Source organism: Sinohyriopsis cumingii, chromosome 14 (genome assembly GCF_028554795.1).
Source record: "Sinohyriopsis cumingii isolate HCF-2022 chromosome 14, ASM2855479v2, whole genome shotgun sequence".
In the NCBI taxonomy this organism is placed as follows: Eukaryota; Metazoa; Mollusca; class Bivalvia; order Unionida; family Unionidae; genus Sinohyriopsis; species Sinohyriopsis cumingii.
In genome coordinates, this window is record NC_142974.1 from 46,468,140 (window position 1) to 46,489,272 (window position 21,133).

Below are 21,133 nucleotides of genomic sequence, written 5' to 3' on the forward strand. Positions count from 1 at the left end.
GATTTTGAGAAAATTATAATAGGTTTAAGAAACAACAACAACAACAAAACATTAAATACATCACATTATGTGTACCACGCAACCGAGAAATATACCGTATAGTTTCGACAGGATATGCAACTTTGTATCATTGATTATATAAACACTGTAGATAAATCCCAAGGAAAGTGCACACATACCATTACGACGAATCATTTTCTTGTGGATCACTTGGTGTAAGTTCAATTTCAAGGTTTTCATCTACCCAAATTCTCTTTCACTCTCACTCCAGACTTCTTTGTACTTTGTTCCTTATGCATGAGTGGGAGGGGGACGGAAAGCAGAAAGAATTGCAACGAAATTGTGTACCATATTAATTCATTTAGAAAACAGGGATTATTAATACTTTTTATCGTTATTTTAATACGTCACTAATGATTAATGAGTGGACAGCATACAATTGCAAGGACGCCGTTGCATGAATGTTAATATTATGCCTATTAAGTAAACTTTTACATTACCAAAACTGTTGCATTAAAGAGACTTGACAAACGCAAACTGTTAAGGGTTTGTAAAATGATAATGATATCGTGATAAAACGCACAAGCCCACATACATTGTACCGACTTGAAAATAGTATACTAATAGTAATACTAATATCTTGATCAATAAGGCATTACATATATCCTGATTGACTAATGAAGGTATGTTATGTATTCCTACACGTCCGAGTAACAGCTTTACCGACTTTCAGTTAATAATTTTCGTTTGGCGTTTCGGCGTAGTTGACCGTTCTTCACGTTATCTCTTTGTTTGATGTGGTTTTCTTCCTCGCTGATGCCGTTGTCAGCACGGACCGACTTCCTTCAGCAATTACAAATAGATTATCAGAATCACAGCTAAAATTTCTGTCCACGTTATGTAACACAGTATTGTTGAAATAGCAGGTAGACAGTTATTTTTTTTCGATCGACGGTGTTTCCTATAAACGGTTTAAATAGGTAGTCTACGTACACTTTTGATACTGACATCAGGATATTTTCCTCTTTTACTCGTAGACGTTCGACGTAAAACAGTCATTCAGTTATAATACAATAACACGTCACTTAAAACAAGTATTATAACAATGTTCTCTCTATCAACTTACCCGACCGCTCCAGTGGCCCAGTGGTTAGAGCGTCCGCCTCGGATGCGGGAGGTCGTGGGTTCGATCCCCGGCCGAGTCATACCAAAGACTTACAAAAAAGGTACTTACAGCTGCCTTGCTTGGCGCTCAGCATTAAGAGGTTAGTGTTAGGACTGGTCGGCCTGGTGTCAGGATAATATGACTGGGTGGGACATCATGCTACATGTCTGCGGCATGATACCCCAATGCTAGACATCATAACAAACTGCCACACAACAGACATCGTAGATATATGACTGAAAAATTGTTGAAGCTACGTTAAACATCCAAATCACACACACTCACACCAACAGTGGATACAGTAAGTATTCTAGTTTGGGGAACACTCATCACGAGTGTATTTCGTTTTTTTTTTTTTTTTTTACCATTAACGAATACAACGATCATCATGAAAACGTTAATATATACGCTTATGCAACACATGTCTTTGTCAAATGCCCCAATAATGTTTATATTTTCGGCTATTTTTTTATCGGCAAACATCTTTAGTGTATTACTGAGTTTAAACAATCATGTCATTAAGAACTGATGCTAAATGAATCATAAGAGGTAATTATCTACGTGATAACAGCAAAATAAACCTAAACTGTAATTTACAAAAAAATAAGGCAGCAGTATCTATACATTCCAAATATATTGTCAGTTTGTAAGTTAAATGCATATAATGTAAACCATTATAGTAAAATATCAAGTGTGTATTGATGAATAATATATTTACATCCATTCACATAACTATATAAACCAAAATAATTGTCTAATTACCTTCATATATTACATAAAATTATACCTTTTCAAATCATCAATAGGGTACATTTTGTAAAGGGACAAGTCCTTGCATGGGGAAATAACTTGTTTATAAATTGATTTGGTTATTCTAGTTCATTATTAAATAAAAATGTTATTCTAATGACTCTTTTCGTAAACGGGGAAATCTTCTTCGCAGACGAGAAGTCCTATTTCCGACAACAACAACAACAACGACAAAATTAGTATTAACATAGTGTCTCTTTTGTATACGAGAAGTTCTTTTAGAAGCTGCAAATCCCGTTAGTATTTAACTTCATATACATTCGGGAACCCATTTTAGAAGAACGAAATATTTATATTCACGAATTTGGACAAATAAACCCATTATTATCCGCAGATTTAATTTGAAAAACAAACTAGATAAATAACGAGAATAAAATTCACTTAATTATGCAATTTTGACTCTACTTCGTGTCGTGTAAAATGTCCTTAAATCATTCGTATTACAATAAGAAGTTGTTCTGTGCATGAGGAAATTATTTTGCTGACGACAAGTCCTTTTTGCAATACAGAAAGGAGTCCCTTTTTCATTTTATACCTATCTGTAACAAAGTATCATTGATAATCCTCCAAAGAAGAATATAGAACTTCAATGTACGCTACCATCATAAATAACTTATTTACAACATTGAGTTAGGTCTAGAAACAAATATTCCCAACTATATATTATAGAACATTAGCGTGATGTTATATAATTATAATAATAATAATAATAATAATAATAATGAAGACTTTGTATAGCGCCTAATCTTTAGATGTACTAATACCATGTAGAACACTTTTGAATTGATACTCTGCACTTGGTAGCTGGGGCATGTTTGTCAAGCAATGAACGCAGACAGTTATCGAGTTGTTCTGCGGTAGGAGGTAAGCAATTTGTTAGGTTAGCTTGGATGTCGTGCATTAGTTTGGTTCTATTTATCATACGTAGGTTTCTCTTAGTAGCACATAAAGGTGGAGGGTTAGGGGCTGATACGTCCAGATGGCATATATTGCAGAGTTGATCTGATGCAAGTTCGTGTAATACCAGGGAGGACAGTAGAATGTTCTCATCAGACCTATGAAGAATCCAGTCTAAAATGTGACCATGTTTATGGGTGGGTTGGTTAACTGACTGTTTGAGGTTGAAAAACCTCAGATATCCTTGATCTGCCATGAGTTTTGCACAAACGTGAGTTAATAATGCTTGAAATTATGAATGGCCATAGAAAGTGTTCATCTATATGCGCTTCTTTTATTCATAGTTGAAAAAAGTTTCCGGATGTACGTCCAAGGTTCGTGCCCCTGATATTAATGCCACGTGATCAAGAGTGGAATGCGACAGTTAGGCCAAGGTATAAAAATCAATCGATTATGATGCCCATGTTTTATTTTTATTTGCATCCTGGACCGGATCATATTAAGTGTTGGTTGATACAAATTTCAAAAGGGCCCAAAATTTCCTTGAAAGGACACCTGTGCAAAAAGTTTGTGTCTATTAGACAAGCTAGAAGGTATCCGCTTTTTTTTCTTTCTCGGATGACTTGTTGCGGGCCCAAAAATAAGAAACATGTTCGTGTATGTGTCTATTTACTCAAAGCTTGCATAATACCAACTAAACGTGCAAGAATAAAACAATGGTCACATTTCAAGCGACTGTAAGTTGTGTGTGTGTTATTGGTTTTTTTTTTTGTGCTGGGGGAGGGTGATCCTGAAAATATGGACCCCCACCCCCCGCGCAAATCCAGTCCAGGCATTTGTAATATGTTTTAGGTCTGTCAGATGTATATTAGCTCCATTACAATATCATATAAATAATGATAGTAAAAACATCAACAGCACAGATTGCTTTTTTTTTGTTGTATTTTGTTTATTCAAAGTTTTAATTAAATGTATCATGCTTAAAAACGTTGTTCTTTAAAAAAAAAATTCCCATCCAATTTCATAACATTGATTTTGTCCCCCTTATATTAAACTATTCAATGAAAATTTTTGGGTCCATCAACACACCCCAAACCAAATCAAACCCTCTCATTGCATATAAAAATGAATTATAAAAAAAAGCTTATTTATATGATTTACTGGCGTAAGGTAAACCAGCAATAAAAAAAAAATTGCTTGATCTATAATGTCTACAATAGTCATTCCTTTTTCCGTGTTTTTACCATTGTATTCAGGCGGTAATTTTTAAGACAACAGCTCAAGGTATTGGTCTACATATATGACTGATGTTAATATGCAGTTTGTATAACTGAAAACCTTTGGGAGCATCATTAATGACAAATTATAAATTGAAGAAATTCAGTGACATCTGTTAATTATTTAAATGAACTTGTAAGTCGATAATTTCCTCACACGTATTTGCTTATTCAATGCATTATGACCACTCGGTGTTTGTTCTGACTGGCTGTTTGAATGTTTTTATATAGATGCTTCCCAGTGAGGTCACTAGCAGATGATATTCTGCCCATTTTACCTGGACAATGGGCAACCTGGCAGTTTCTCTGTGCGATTACCAAAATTTACCATTTTTAACAAGGCACACTGAAGCAAGGTCAACTTATAAATCACAAATATGGATACTAACAGAAAGTCTGATTTGCATCCTGTTTATGTACGTAAATTTTGTAAAAGTTTCTAGAGATTCAGTGAATTTATTTCAGCTTCCAAACACCATTAAAAGTCAATGGTCAATGTGCCAAATGACCACAAATATGGCGGCTGATGATGTCATTTGGGAACTATCTACACACCCATTTAGTATCGATGTACCTATGTTACTATTTATGTGATTTAAGAAATTAAACATCTGCATTGTTTTGCATCTCTTTCTCTTTGAGGTTTTCATTAATCAATTGTTTTTTCATGAGCGGTATATAAAGTTAATGAAACTTACTGTACTTCATTTTTATTAGGGTATTTTCAGCGTCAAATTGTAAATATCATTAGTATCGGACTTCAGCCAAAACTTGGTCTAGTATAAGATCCACAGCCATGCAGGCTCTTTTTTTATTAATACCTGCATGATGTGTGGATGACAGGAGAAGAAGCCTTTGGAATGCATATAAATGAGTACCAGTATTCCCCTTATGTAAATGAAGAGTACACCCCAAGAAACATATGATCATAGATTCTAAATGCACAAAAACTGAAAGAGACATGGTTATAATGAAAATTAGGGTAAAATACAAACATTAAGAAACACGATGTTATTATATACAAGCCATATACAAGATACAAATTTATAAACGTGAAGGTTTATAGAGACCAAATTCTGCAATGATATATGGCTACCAGCACCAAGGCATGAAGAATAGAACTACTATCAGAATATGAACATACAATACAAAGGTACCTCGCATACACTAACAATAACAAGCCTATCACAGAATATTTTGTATCACCAAACAAAAACAACATGTACGCATGGAACAAGGCTTAGACCCCTCGAAGCAAGTGGGACACCAATGTTATTGGCTAATGTGAGGTAGTATGGGTCATCATGGAATATCCAAGAGAGAGGGTATAAACAATATCTTGCAGAATAACACATAAAAACTGAGCACCCAAACACAATATCAATACTAACACCTACAAGTATACCAAATAAAATGCACCGCATGCAGACATACAGTACAAATGAACTTTCTTTTTCATTCGTTTTATATATTGTTTCCATATAGTGGGGCTAAATGCCACTGAGGAAAGCATTGGGGATGACCAGTCCACTCGAAGCTGGTATTGCTTAGGCTTTCCATTCTGCCACCCTCAACACACCAAGTCAATTCTACTCTAATTGGAACACTTGGTCTTTTACCATAAAGGTCACTTGGCTACTTATTCATTGCTAATTTTTTTCTTCTTTCAAAACAAATAAAAACACAGGAGAAAACTCACGAACTTGATTTTAGCCAATCCATCAACACAATGGGTGAATGACATGAAATACAACACTGCAACAAAACCAGTATGCATACAAAAAAGGTCAATCATTGATCTCAGGCAAAGATCACAGATTGTATCAGCATGAGGAAACCAGCCGAAAGGTGTAATGCCTAAGGAGGGGAGTACGAACGCAAATACATTATTGACATGGAAACAGAACAGAAAGAAGCTTAGAAATAGGATTCTAATTCAGTACATATCCATCTAAAAACTAATTAACCCTAATTTAAAAATATAAATATTAAAAACATTTCTTCAAAATTCTTTGTAATTTTTTTCTGAGAATACCCACATGAACAGCTGGGGTGGGGGCAGCATGAACATATAAAAAAGTTTTCAACTTTCAGTACAAGTGGGTAATTCCAAGAACTACCTGTTTAATATTGCTGCCCTTTATTTAGCTGTTTTCTGGTCTCATGCCCTCAGTTGAGAGGTCTGTGCATTCATTTATGATTGTCTCTGTCTTGCTACCAGTCTCTCTATTCATCTATTTCATCCAGTTCATTTGTATTTGTCTGTCTGTCTTGCTACTTGTCTGTCTGTTTAACTATTTATCTGTTTGATCCATAAACATTTCTACATGCCTCTGTCCTTCTGTCCCTCGTTCTCTAAGATAATGAATCCCTGTATATCTCTCCAGTAATGAAGCCATAGTAGGTTTACATCTGTTTAGATATGTTTTTATGTATGTATGAGCCTGGTCACATACGTGCCTTCCTACATACCTCCCCCCCCATTCAGTCTCTGTCTCTCTTAAGGTGGACCACCAAGTAGAGAGTTGCTTGTTTGCTGACATTTCTGGTAGTGGAAATGTCAGAAAAAGGGAAACCAAGCTGAGATCTACGTGCTGATCTCTTACAAGGAATAATTACCCGTCCTTCACATACATACACTAAAAATGAAGACATTCACGTGTTTGTTTGTAATAGTTAAATGGTTGTTTTATTCTTTTATTTTGAAGTTTCTATGTGGATATATGTGTATGTACTTCTGTGTTAATTTGTCATAAAGAACTATGAGCATTTTTACAGAAAATTCCAGTATTTTATATATATTTTAATTGTATTTCTTCATATATGTAGCAAGAGGGTTCGGGGTGTTAAGTGGTTTGGGGTGTTTTGGTGCACCAAAAATTTTCATTCTGAATTGTTTTTCATAAGATTCATATGTCCTAATGTGACAGCAGTGCATGTTACAGCAACTAGATCTTTTTCATTGCCTTTGCCATCATATAAATCTAATCTGCATTTTTTCCCTCAAGTGAAAAGGCAAAACCAACTTGTGAAGAGCAACCTGACTTGAACAGCCAATGTTCACTCCTGGGCCATGGTATTTTCCATCATTTTTATTGTAAAACATATTTAAAATTTAAATTTTACTTTGTTGAATATTTCTTAATCAGCACTTACTTTCCCTGTCATCAAAAGGTTCTGACCCAGTTGATGACATCAAGATCTTGAAAGACGCATGAGGTTGTGAGACACGAAACAATGATGGGCATGCAACTACAGGTACCAATACGTTCTGTAAAAATAATATAGATGACTTTGGCAAAATATTTACTATTTTACCTGAAAAAGATAATAAATCATGTATAAAAAAGCAACTACCTTGTCATTTCAAGTCAGGCCATAAACCATGATAGAGAACACATTTTTTACACTTTCTTGCCTTTGAAATTGTTTATGCAGTTTATTTAGATCAATTAATTTGCATTCCCTTTTGTTGAATTAGCAGATTCAGCATTTCCCATTGACACTTGCATAAGACCAACTATAACCTAGCTACTATTGGCTTTTAATTAATTCTATTTACTTTTGACCAAATGAGCATTTGGAATTTCAAAATAGGGTCAAACATTTCTGAGAGATCACCAGTAATTAGTAATATTTGGATAATTTAATTGCACTGAAGTTAATACATACCTTCAAGAACTAATTAAATTACATGCATAATATACATGTATTGAAGGAAATAGAATAAGCACACCTTAAGTATATCATACAGTTATCTCCCTTACACCATAAATGCCATTTCAGGAAAAATAAACTCACCTTTCCAGGGCATGTTTATTAGGATAGAAAATTTGTGAAGTATTTGTCCTCAGTCTTGTTGCAAATGTAAGTACAAGTGATTTAAAAATTGATAAAATATTTTTGTTTGATTTATATATTTTTGTGCTTAAGCCCATTATTGTTAATTTCATGTGTAGGAGACATGTATTTATATGCATCTATATTATCTAAATTATTCAGCATTTTATTTCAGATGGGAATGCACACTGCTTCACCTGAAATTTTGGTGCTTGAAAGGAATATTATAATATAGGTGCCTTTGGACTGTCCATGGGCACTGCCTCTTCATATTTGTCAAAGGTAAGGTAATTAAACTTTCGCTTATCATTTTTCCCATTGTTGTTTTTTTTTTCTCATTTGAATCCTTTATCATAAGTTACATCTCCCTTTTAGATGCACCCTTTCCTCCTGTTTTTAACTCCATTTATATTTATTGTTTATCACTGGCATTTTTCTGTATTTTATTCCCTAAATTTCACCCGAAATCCAACACAACTGGTTTGAAGCTGTGATCTACTATATTTGGTGACAGATTGCTTATTGCATCAATTTTATTCACTACATAAAGGAGGGAAGCTTTCTGTTTGTGTTACAAGGAGGATGGGTAGGATGATATTGGTGCAAGGACTAGTGACCACGTGTATCGGCAGTCAGTGTAAAGTGTTCAATTCTTATACTTTATAACAAGCCTGGGTCATGTTCACCCGTCTCTGATGTTAATGCATACCAAAAAAGTATAAAGTCCTTTATTTTATATGAATTCTTCTTGAAATAAGAGAGGTACATACTAATCAGTATATTGACCTTTGACCTGGTTATTACATAATATGATATAATGTGATTTATACCATATTTCCAATGTGAAGTTCAGTAAGTGCATAAAACACAACTCATAGCTAAAACAATTTATTTTATTCCCATAAGACACAGCAGTTCAGTGACATTTACATACACATTAATATAAGACACAGCCTGGTACCTCGAACTATGTTTTTCACAAACAAGTCTAAGTACACTTGTTAATTGTACAGTCCTGAGCAGTGTCACAGATTATTACAAAAAATTAAGGTTGTCTTTAGGTATAATAGTACCAATTGTGCAACCTCAGGTGGGTGGAGCTTAAGGTGTAGACAACATTGTATTCAGAAATAAACAACAAAACTTACTTTGATTGGTGCATTATGTACGATTTGTAGTTTCCATTAGGCTTTTAAAAAAGTTGAGTCTTTTGGCAACATATGTATCAATTTATATTTAGATCATATTTTGTGTTTTTTATTACTTTAAAAAAATGTGATACACATCGTTGAAAATGCATCTATTGTAACTGGATAACTCTTACCCGTCTAGTTTCAGCAGAGTGATCTCTCTTAAATGCAGTGGAATACCTGGTTCTGTCTTTGTCAAATTGACAACCTAACATTGTTCTTTACGACAACATGTGACACACCTGCTGAGGTAGGATATAAGGTATGTTTAATTAATCAAACATTAGCACTGAAGTCTATAGAAAAACATTTGGTACTGTGATACCAGCTCCACCAACATGGACTTGCGCAATTGGTGCTCTTATACCTTTGACATTGTGGTTGATGTAGGGGTACTAATGGGTATGAAATAGAGGCAATCAATGATATGGCAAGATAGATGAATCTGTTATTGTCCTCAGACATTTTGATTGTACTGTAATTGACAGCAGTGTTTTTATTCATCATTTATCGGAATGCATGTGTTTGGATTAGTATAGTTATCCATGTTGCACTTAATTGATGGAAGACTATCAAAAGAGAATCGTGACACAGCCCTCACTTTAGTATATGAGAGGGATATTAAATTTGTCTACTTGATACCTGTGTTGCATCCCTTTCCAGGAGGCTGCATAAATAAATAATGTATGTATCTAAAAGCAATAAAATAATAATATTCATTATGTGCCACTGCTGAAGAGGTATTTCTAAAACAAAGAAAGGCTGATGAATGAGTCAGTAAAATATTACATTTTTCTATTTACTAGATTTATCCACTATACCTATTTACTTTTATCTGCTTCTTCATTCTTTTGATCATTTTTTTTTCTTTAGTACTCATAATTATACAGACATATTGAAACTTTGCTCCATATTCTAATTAACACAGATATAATTATACACTGAAATAATAATTAGATAATAAAGTGTGACACATTGCACTCAGTCTGGTCCACTAAATTGTAGAGAAATGGGATTGAGATGACTTAATCGCCTCAGCCAGGGGTTTTCTTTTATTGACCCCTGATCATGATAATTGTTTGTACTTAGGAATTGTTTTTGAACTTTACTGTAAAGTACTACTTATCTATTCACCTATGAACTGTTCCATTGACATGACTGCTGATATTCAGAACCAATGCATTGGATATAATTGTCACTCACACAACTGTAGAGTAGAATCTGTACCATAACGGTGGATGGTCACATGATACACATATAACAGCGCACATGGAAACAAAGTTGAAAAGGCATTTGTTTTTGTGTTTTTTCATCAACATGTGTAACTTTCATTAGGACATCACAGCACATGACATTCAACCCAGGTTGTACGGGATCATACCTTTATTTTAATTTTTACCAAAAATGCCCACATCCTCTAACTTTGATTTTGCCATATGCACTTCTGGGGACCATTAAAAAAATGACTATCCAAAGGAATATGGATGTATGAGGATCCCCCAAAAAGTGAACATTTAAAGGTATGATGAGGCAAAGTCTGAAAAAATGACACCAGTTGCTGAAATGATCAATGTCTAACGCATGTGTGACATGAATGTCTTTTACTATACTTCTTATCTATAAATTAATTACTTTTTTTGCTGCCTAATAATAATAATAATAATAATAATGACCTTATTTAAAGAGGGTAAGCTAAGAACTAATCTACCTTAGGCTGTCATACAAAGGAATATATTTATTTTAGCTGCATCTCTGAAGCCACTGGATATATTGGGTTTGGAAGAAGGATACAGTGGGCATTTCTAATATCAACTGGAATACTATTCCATAGCAGAGTTCCAGAGTATTGGAAACCTTTTCTAAAATAATTTCCTATTTGGTTTGGGAATTTTATACTGTTTGGTAGACATGGATCGCAATTGGGGAGTTTTGCCAGGTAGCCTATACTGGAATAGTGATTGTAAATATTCAGGAGCGCTATTACTGGATATCCTGTACATTAATTTGGCTTTACGCAGCTGGATTTGGCTTTTCTCAGCTGGATTCAGTCTTTAATAGGTAATAATTTTAATTTACCGGCTACATTTTCCTTGCTTTCTTTCTGAATTGATATTAGCCTGAATGCTGTCGTTTGAAGATGTGCTAGCTTTGCTATATTTTTATCATTTGAATTACTCCACACTGTGTTATAATAGTCTAAATAGGGTTGTATGTGCACTCTGCTTAATGACCTTGTACTATATTCATCTTAACTTAAATTTAAACCGCAGCAGAAAACTTTGTTTCCAAGCCGGCTGACATAGAAGAGGAATAAAAATTAAAGTTGTCTCCCATTCACCCAGTTTGAAAACTCAACCATGCAGTATCACTGAACGCTTCTTATTAAATAGAAATGAATCTGTGTTAGAATAGCTTAAATACATTTGGATTATCTGAAAGTTTGACTCCGTCCATTCATCCACTCATAGTCTACTAACTTTACAGATGTGCATTCACACCCACCCACCCCAAATCAGTCATATCAGATGAAGTGTAAAACCAGAGAAAGCCCCTATTAAGTTTTGCAAAAAATTTATCCCATTAAATACCATTGAAATTAAGTCATGCATACATGTAGACCCATGCTGGTTGTTTGAGCTAATGTGTTAAACTCATTTCTTGACCTTTCAGTTATGAAACTTAATAATCGATTTTAGAACTTTTTAAAAGTAGTTCATATTGCCCATGAAATTCTTGTTTAGAAATTTTCAACTGCTGTATATAGTGTTTTCCCTGCAGAGTGTGTAAAAGACCTGGTAATCAAACTCTCCACAGGGCACCTGCAGTGCATTGGCTTTTAACATTATTGAAGGGCAATCTTGTTTTCATTAGCATGGCATTCAGTTAATAATTATAATACTGTAATAATAATAATACTGTAATAAGTATAATATTGTAATAATAATACTGTAATAATTATAATACTGTAATGATAATAATACTGATAACAGATTAGTATTTTTTTTACACACTGATTATACTGAATAGCAAAGCAAGTGAGACATGTCATTGTGAATATCATGTTACTAAAAGTCTCAGTTAGAAAGGTGTGATGTTTTTGGAAGTGGTCATAATTTTGACCAGTCAAATTGAATGTGTCTTATAGAGATTTATATAATATGGACGGAGCATGTTAGTGGAAATATAACAACATAAAGCTTTCACAATATGCATATATGTACATGTGAATGGGTGTGGTGATGGATGATTGGATGTATGACTGGTTGTATTATTTGATTGATTGATTAATCAATAACATATAAGACCTTTTTTAAAATAACTCTACACTGTTTTTGTTATTTGGTTTCACTTGCAGGAGATGTTTTTGGCAGAAAAGTTACAGTGTCATCAATCTATAAAAAGCCATCTAGGTCAGAGTTGGATCAGTCAAGGCTTCTAGAGTGAGTGTTAAATATCAGGACAAAAGTAACAGTAATTATTATAGCCAGTGTACCAATGTAGCCAATGTACCAATGTACTTAACTTGTTTTACTTTGGTTATGCATACTTTATTTCTTTATTTCTTTTATTTGTTTTATTTTCCATTTTGTTTCACACAGACTTTTATTTATGACAATGTAAAATGTAACATTCCAGAGTACCTGCCCATAATAACAAGTAGTCTTTATTGTCAGGATATTATATAATGGCAAAGCACTTTTTAAGGTCATTATAATGCATAGACATTTTATAGCTTTGGTGAAATTCAATAATGATGGTAATATCACCTCAGAAAGTACTTTATTTTCTTATTTATGAGACATGTACAAATGTGTATTGTCAATAGTTGCTTATTAGTTGTGGCCCAACTACAAAGACATAGACTGTAGTAATCTGCTGTCAAAGAATGGTCCATGTTGTTTTTTCTACTGATTACACTGAACACCCATATAGTGCCAGAAAATTATACAACAGTGGATCCAAGTCTGTACAGTTTGCAATTAGAACTGAGTTATAAAGCTAGTATACACATTATATTACCATATTTAGACCATATTCAGTTTGCATCTCATTTTCTCCTCCCCCACCCCATCTTTCTCTAGCTCCAGCAGAACAAGCAGACCTTCATTACTGCCAATACTGTAATTCTAAACAATCAGAAAATTGCTTTAACACAAAATCCCAAACAACATGTAGGTTTCAGGAAGTGGCTAATTTAAAATAGCTTTCCACATAATTTGTGTACATGGTGATTGTCTGAACTCAACCTGATATTATGCAATGTATGTGTCACCCATACAGTACCTTGTGTTTTCTTAAAGGGCAAGTTAAATGTGTATATGATTCTTACGAAGGCAGCTGGGTCGGTGGTTCTTTCCGGGGTTTTCCCGGGTTCTTCGTCCACCATTAATACTGGCCGCCATGTATAGCCTATTGTGTGCTGAAATATGGCATTAAACCCCAAAACAACAACAACAACAAAGGCAACTTATTTCATCATAGCTATTGTTGTAGTTGTTTGAGTATTACTACTACTAATGCTACTAATTCTACATTCTGTTGCTATTCTTCTTCTTCTTCTTCTTCTTCTTCTTATTGTTATTATTATTATTATTATTATTAACAACAATACATAATGAAAAAAGTTACCCTTTTGAGAATGATGTATACACTCAGTGCCATTATTATTATGCCATTATTATTATTACTGTATTATTAGGATATTGTTAAAATATTTAACTTGTGAAAATTGACAAAATCTTGTTTCATTTGCATTCACTAAAAAAGTTACAGGTGTAAAATCCTTTATGCGGTCTTACTCAATATTGATTTTTCTCCTTTTGTCTCATTAAAAAAAAATACTTCCTTAGCAGAAGTTAATTTGACAATAAGCAGTGAATGTTTTTAAATGAAATTGAGTGCATGATTATCTAGTCACACATTTAGAATCTTACCAATAGTAATACTTATCATTAATTACAGTGAGTATAGATAACAAATAAATTTCTTAATTTTACTTGGCTTTATATTTCTGTTTCTTTCATGTGCCCTTTAAATTCCTTGGATGAACTGATTAATTTATTGAAAGACAGGATCTTTGTGTTTATTTATTAATTAGATGTAATTTTGAAAAATTATAGTCCATTGCTAAATGAAAACAGATTTTCTATGAGATTTTTCGCTTAAATTCAGAGCAATAAACTACATTGAATGTTGTAAAATTATTAACTGGCAAAAATCCAAACTGGTCAGAAACTTTCAGAACCACAATCTTTCTGATATTCTTAAATTCAATGCAATGTTGTCTGCAGTTAATTATTGAAACTTCTTGGATATTAAAGTGGAAAAAATTAGCATGACCTATGGATAAACAAAATTGACTATTGCTAGTCATTGGCTGGAGAGAGATAATTCATGTTGGAAAAGATAATATCTTTAATCATATACTCAACTGCATGTGAAAACATTATTCTGTGAGTGCACACACTACTGCAGGCAGTTTAGTTCCTGATCAATTAGCAAAGACCTTCTTTATGCATTACTATATGGTACTAATTAGCATTGACCTTCTTTATGCATTACTATATGGTACTAATTAGCATTGACCTTCTTTATGCATTACTATATGGTACTAATTAGCATTGACCTTCTTTATGCATTACTATATGGTACTAATTAGCATTGACCTTCTTTATGCATTACAATATGGTACTAATTAGCATTGACCTTCTTTATGCATTACTATATGGTACTAATTAGCATTGACCTTCTTTATGCATTACTATATGGTACTAAAATTAGCATTGACCTTCTTTATGCATTACTATATGGTACTAAAATTAGCATTGACCTTCTTTATGCATTACAGTATGGTACTAATTAGCATTGACCTTCTTTATGCATTACTATATGGTACTAATTAGCATTGACCTTCTTTATGCATTACTATATGGTACTAATTAGCATTGACCTTCTTTATGCATTACTATATGGTACTAATTAGCATTGACCTTCTTTATGCATTACTATATGGTACTAATTAGCATTGACCTTCTTTATGCATTACTATATGGTACTAATTAGCATTGACCTTCTTTATGCATTACTATATGGTACTAATTAGCATTGACTTTCTTTATGCATTACTATATGGTACTAATTAGCATTGACCTTCTTTATGCATTACTATATGGTACTAATTAGCATTGACCTTCTTTATGCATTACTATATGGTACTAATTAGCATTGACCTTCTTTATGCATTACTATATGGTACTAATTAGCATTGACCTTCTTTATGCATTACTATATGGTACTAATTAGCATTGACTTTCTTTATGCATTACTATATGGTACTAATTAGCATTGACCTTCTTTATGCATTACTATATGGTACTAATTAGCATTGACCTTCTTTATGCATTACTATATGGTACTAATTAGCATTGACCTTCTTTATGCATTACTATATGGTACTAATTAGCATTGACCTTCTTTATGCATTACTATATGGTACTAATTAGCATTGACCTTCTTTATGCATTACTATATGGTACTAATTAGCATTGACCTTCTTTATGCATTACTATATGGTACTAAAATTAGCATTGACCTTCTTTATGCATTACAGTATGGTACTAATTAGCATTGACCTTCTTTATGCATTACTATATGGTACTAATTAGCATTGACCTTCTTTATACATTACTATATGGTACTAATTAGCATTGACCTTCTTTATGCATTACTATATGGTACTAATTAGCATTGACCCTCTTTATGCATTACTATATGGTACTAATTAGCATTGACCTTCTTTATGCATTACTATATGGTACTAAAATTAGCATTGACCTTCTTTATGCATTACTATATGGTACTAAAATTAGCATTGACCTTCTTTATGCATTACAGTATGGTACTAATTAGCATTGACCTTCTTTATGCATTACTATATGGTACTAATTAGCATTGACCTTCTTTATGCATTACTATATGGTACTAATTATCACTGACCTTCTCCACATTGTTTAGTTCATACTTTTGCATGGATACTGTTATAATGAAACTTTCAATCATAAGATATTGAGTTCATAACCAACTGTTACGTTAATTTTGCAGGCAACAAAAATGGGGGTATGATGAGTTGGCACATTGCCTGGAGAAGTTCAAATAAGTCATCCTTTATCACAATTTATTCAACAGTGTGTGGTATTGAGTGGACTGAATGAGTAGTCTAAGAATTTTGGCACATCCATTTGCAAGCAAAAAAATTGTATTGGAAATAGACTGAGCAGAATGTAGTATGCTGTAATTGGCTGCCATGGGAATAAAACTTTTGGAATGACATTCTAAAATGGTCTGTGGGAATCAAGTACCTGTTACACTGATCTTCAGGATTTTAGGGCCAGATTCTGTATAATATAAATTATAAAAGCAATTTAATAAATTAAAATTACAAAAATAACAATACAAATCTCAGAATAATAAATGCTGTATTTTCCTTACTGTATCATCTGAATGTTTGATTTATGCTATTTTGACTAAAATTATTTTGGGTAATATTTGGACATTGTTTTCAAATAATGTTATATATGGCTTTGGACATGTATGTAGTTCTACAGTGATAAGATGAGGTAAATACTGCTTTAAGAAGCTGGGGTATAGCTTATTGGTAAACATTCATACAGCTTTGTAAGGCATGTAAAACAAACCCACAACAGTGATGATTCTCGTAGTCGCTGTTCCAGTCCCCCATTTCATTTGAACTTGACTGCAAAGGAACAAGCAGACACAACTAAAAGGGTGGGGAAGACCTGTGCTAGCACTTACAGCACCAGCACAGTTCTTGTTTGTTGTTTTGACCATGATCCATCTGTCATGCCTGTAGTCATTAAATTCATCTACACTCATTCTGAAGCATGCAAGCCCATGCATGCACACAGCTTACATAGAAGTTGTCAGGACGTATCAGTCTGCAAAGTATGCAGAATTTGTTTGGATTTTCACACTTGGAAATCAGTGATGCATGAGATCTCTTACAAACCAGTTCAAAGTTGCTCACCTAAATGTGCTCCATGCAATTTGTAGTTAACTGTTAACCCATAATGTGTTTGTTGTGACATAAATCACACTGCCCTTTGAGTTCTTGTAGTGTTTGACATACATGTATTGAGTTTTGGTTAAGGCAACTGTTAGCAAATCTGGTTACTTTAGCATAAAAAAACAATGTTGTTAAACTCAATTTTTGATTGATACATTGAGCCATATAACATGTGTTCTGGCTTAGTTTCAACATTGTATTCATCAGAGAAGTTTTACAAATGTATGTTGGACCATGGGTGTCTGGGTTGTCTAAAGTGCTCACTGTTATAGATCGCTGCCATTACAACTGTCAGCATTGTGAGGTTCAAGTCTTGGACTTGAAAAATATGGGTACTTGAGAAAGCTTCCAAGTAGCTTCCCATTGGTCAATGGTTCTTTCTGGGTTCTTCCTCTACCAGTACAGGGGGGCCCCGAGTGGCCAAGTGGTCTAAAGTGCTCTCCATCACGGATCAGTGCCATCTCACCTCTGTCTGCATGGGTTCGAGTCTCGGGCTCGGCCAATGTGGATATGTGAGAAAGCTTGCTGGTAGCTTCTCGTGGGTCAGTGGTTCTTTCCGGGGTTTTCCCCGGGTTCTTCCTCCACCATTAATACTGGCTGCCATGTATAGCCTATCTTGTGCTGAAAAATGGCATTAAACCCTATAACAACAACAACAAATCCACCAGTATAGTATACTGGCTACCTAGAAAATTCAAAATGGCTGACAATCTTGTGATGACACTTAATAAAAGAAAATACTGGGTGATGATGGTAGTTATTTTTTTAAAGTTTTCAAGTTTATCAGATTATTGCAGTGGGGGAATGTTCATGGAAATGTATCTACCAGTGACTGCTTTTGAGCCCAAAAATATCATTATTACATTTAGTCCAAAGTATATTAAACTGTATCAGCTGTACCTTGAAAATAAGTATGGAATTGGAGAATACCAAACCTAATTAAAATACTGAAGTTAAAAGTAGACTGCAGTTTTAATTTATATTACCAAACATTTTAAACTAATGATCATATAGATCTTAAATGGAATATTTAATAAATTAGAATCTAAAAAGAAATTAAAAAGTAAGGATGCAAAAAACATCAAAATATCTCTGTCTGAGCAAGCAAACTATGGCAATGCTGTATTTGAAACTCTAAAACAGTTTTGTGGAACAGATTGGAAACCTGGCAGTGTTGTTAAGCAAATCACTGATTCAAGAAAGTGAAACTTTGGCATTAGTTCATGTTAGTGAAACATTTTATCTTAGAATTTTTGGAGTAGAGATATCATTGTGTATTTCTTTCCTGATGTATGTGTCTATTTTGAGTTCATCTATGACAATTCTTCTGATGAGAAGTGTGATGGTGTGTAGTGTCATATATGTGGTTTGTGAGACTGTTGAATTCTTGTTTGGCCAAGACGTCACTTTTGAATCGAGCTTTTAGGCCATCATGCTCAGATAAAGGCTAGTGAAAATCTAGCACCTAGCCACAAATCAGTGCTAGAATCCTCAGGTGGTGTTGATAATGAACCAACACCTGTCCACACTGCTGCCATGAGACAGCCGTCAGCATGGTGTCTGCTGCCATGTCCGTTAAACTTATTGCAAGCTTGTTCTTGTTGTACAGAGCACCCTGTTATGTAGATCATTTTCAGGTGAAAGTCATCTGGGTCATATTTTATACGGACATTGTGAAATGATTGATTTAATTGATCTGGAAACATTATGACGGGAATGTTTGTTCTTTTATGGACAGAAACCTATAACCTGTCATACCGGCTTACTGAAATGATGGCAGTGATGTCAAAGAAAAGTCCAGTTTGCTTACTTTCATTAGATATGGAATCATTAGGTATGGAATCATTAGGTATGGTATCAACACTGTTTGCTTGCAGTCTAAAGGATTTTATGGGATAAATGCTATTTATGCTATCTCTCCAATTTTCTTTATGATTTATATTACAAGTATGATGTTCTTCATTTTAATTTCTCACAGATGTATTTGCCATGGAAATTCTGAGTCTTGAAAATATAATTATTTCCATGTATTTCTAATTTATATTGTTTATCTACACACTATTCACAAAATTTAGAATGATTTTATGTATTTTTATTATTTTTCTGGTATAGAGTTGCATTAAACAAGTTTTTTTAACTTGTTGTAAAGCGACTGGAAATCAGTGCTAGTAACCAATGATAAATATAGTAACCCATGATAAATAAATCAAACTTGCATGCCAGAATGAAACTATTTAGATTTCATTGCAAAAATAGGACAGTCACTGATAACATTTTTTAAATGTCTGTTTGAAGTATTGTTTAATATTATTGGTTGATATGATTGATAATGAGGACTTCCTAGAGAGTTCTTTTGTTCAACAAACTTATTGGTGTTTGTCCCTTTGTTCTTGGAAATGAAGGATGTTCATGATATTTTCCTTAATTTCTTGGCACTGTGTAAACACATGGATCACACACAAACACACATGCATTCACATTGATGCTATCTCCATATTTAAAATATCGATTATGATGTTTCAAAACATCACTGGGTTGGTGTTTTCGGTATTCAAAAGTTGGTGAAAAGTTGTTCAAAAAATTATATTTGTTCGTACATGAACAGATGTAATAGTTGTTGTTACTACAATTTAGTATTGTTTGCTTAAATTTGTTAAATCAAATAAACATGTAAAGAAGATGTGAAGATTGAAATTACCCATTCTGTTTTTTTGGATTGTTCCATCTTATTGCAGAAAAGTTATTTTGTGGTCACTGTTCATTAAAATAACCTGTCATTACTCAAATCACCTATCAAAAATGTACACATTTGATCATAATAATTGCTTTGTTGTAGTTGTTGTTGTAGGGTTTAATGCCATTTTTCAGCACACGATCGGCTATACATGGCGGCCAGTATTAATGGTGGAGGAAGAACCCAGGAAAACCCCGGAAAGAACCACCGACCCACGAGAAGCTACTGGCAAGCTTTCTCACATACCCACGTTGGCTGAATCTGAGACTCGAACCCACGCAGACAGAGGTGAGATGGCAATGATCCGTAACGGACAGCGCTTTAGACCACTCGGCCACTCGGGGCCCCAATAATTGCTTTACTAATTAATCCACATAGTTCATATATCACAATTAAATATCTTGATTTTTTTTACTCCATGTTTTGTTTGACTTTTATTTATTTTTTCATTGATGCTGTTGTAAATATTAATGTATTTTCCTGCTATCTTGAAAGAAACTGGGAGCTTGAATGCTAATATGCTTTATATTTGTTATTAGGAGAATGTTAGTTTGGGAGTAACAGTTAGGCTTTCCTTTTGGGGCCACTCCCACCCCTATAGAAAATTAAAAATGTTATATACCAAACCAGCCATTCTTTCCCATAACGTTGGCCTGAACTGCTGCTTTAGCTCTAATGGTTATGCCATTATTTGTATTGCCATGAGAAACATGCATAAATGGGGGCATTGTTGATCCCCACTGCATGGGCATGATGTCTGATGTTCAGATTGACCAAGAATGTGCAGGAAACGGTCACCATTAGCTGGTACTCATCTAAAGGGTATAACACATTGGGTCACCTGTCCCAAAAGCATCCATTTACATCTTCTGTTTTTAAATTACTGATTGCAACTCTCATCTCACACATAGCCATGCTTGAAAATAATGGACAAAACTTGGAACTGTGATAGATATTAATGCAAATCAAAATTAGGTGCATATAAAAATTAGTGTTTTGTGAATGAGTTATTTCCTGAGGCAAGTCCACCTTTTCAAATATTTTTCTGTTATTATGAAAATCATCACAGCTCTAAATGAGATTTATTTTACTTCCTGGTTTGGAACTAATTGCATTTTGAAAATTATTTTACTTCCT

At 33.8% G+C, this 21,133-nt stretch overlaps 1 long non-coding RNA gene across 7 annotated transcripts in view; it reads left to right on the forward strand.

Annotated features, from left to right (window-relative positions):
* Positions 1–2,884: 2,884 nt before the first annotated feature.
* LOC149783696 (uncharacterized) overlaps positions 2,885–21,133 on the forward strand; it is a 33,746-nt gene continuing 15,497 nt past the window's right edge. For 2 of the 7 annotated variants that reach the window (XR_016413651.1, XR_016413656.1), the window contains exons 1-6: positions 2,885–3,306; positions 7,324–7,422; positions 8,165–8,271; positions 9,322–9,441; positions 12,535–12,619; positions 19,001–19,096. This is a non-coding gene — a long non-coding RNA (uncharacterized LOC149783696). Of the gene's footprint in view, positions 3,307–7,323; positions 7,423–8,164; positions 8,272–9,321; positions 9,442–10,923; positions 11,238–12,534; positions 12,620–19,000; positions 19,112–21,133 lie in introns of all 7 variants that reach the window. The other 5 variants (XR_016413654.1, XR_016413657.1, XR_016413655.1 and 2 more) reach the window with 5 other exon arrangements.